Below are 1,101 nucleotides of genomic sequence, written 5' to 3' on the forward strand. Positions count from 1 at the left end.
GCGGTACGGGGCGGGTGTTTTAGCAGCAGTTCTGCTGCCGCTCAGTTGCTGGAAGTGCAGACATTTCCCAGATGATCCTGGTCACCCAGCCGCCTGCCCAAAAAAACAGAAGAAAGTTATTGGTTTTCTGGCAGTGGTAGACATGATTAAGCTGGTGAAATTCCATCAGAAAAGTTTTTTAATAGGGAGGAAAAAAAATTGCACTGTGTCTATTTAATACTTTTCGTTATCCTACCTACAAAAACTAAATTAAATGCTGGCTTCTGGGCTGCTGAGGCAGGCGTTGTTATATCAGGCGTACTCTGCACGGCATTAACTCTGCGCTCCAGCCTCCCGCCGCCGAGGCGAGCAAGGGGATTTTTTATTAAGGGCTGTCACTCAGCCGCGGGTCTCGGCATCTCCCTGAGGGCTCCCTCTGCCCCGTCCCGCTGGCACGGGGGAAACCCCCACGAGCCGGCAGCCACCAAGCTGCCCCCGCAGCTCAAGTTCCCCCTTCAAGGGCAACTGGTGCCAAGTTAAGAAAATAAGGCGCTTCCATGGTGTCGATGCGGTAAAAGGGGTCGGTCAAAAGCCTCAGGGGTGCAAAGTGAGACCAGAACCTTGCCCCCCGCGGATCCTGCTGTGGCTTTCTGGCAGCGGTGTCCCCGCGGGCAGGCACGGCCCTGGTCGGTGACGGGCTGGAGCCAGGGGGGCTGTGGCTTTTGGGAAGGGGAGAGCCGAGCTCTGCGGGGCAGCGCCGTCCTGCACGGGCAGGAGGAAGGCGCTGAAGCTGCCTGGCCGTGCTCAGCCGCGGGAGCCGAGCACCGCGGGGAGACCATATAAGAGTAAAGCTTGTGGTGTTGCTGATAACGAATGTCTCCTCATTTCTCATAAATTCTCTGCTAAATGTACGATCACTGAGTTAATAACGGAGCGGAGGGCGTAATGGATTGCCAGTGCCAGTGAGTAAATCATGCCTGGCAAGAAACAGAACAGAAACAGAAACTTGGGGCACTCTGAAAAGCCGGTACCCTTTTAAAGCAGCCCCGCGTCCCGCAGAGCTGAGCTGGGGACACATAGACTTCTGGAGCGAAACGCTCAGGGTCGGGGGGAGCTGGGGTC

Source organism: Egretta garzetta, unplaced genomic scaffold, assembly GCF_000687185.1.
Source record: "Egretta garzetta isolate BGI_Z169 unplaced genomic scaffold, ASM68718v1 scaffold481, whole genome shotgun sequence".
Taxonomy (NCBI): Eukaryota; Metazoa; Chordata; class Aves; order Pelecaniformes; family Ardeidae; genus Egretta; species Egretta garzetta.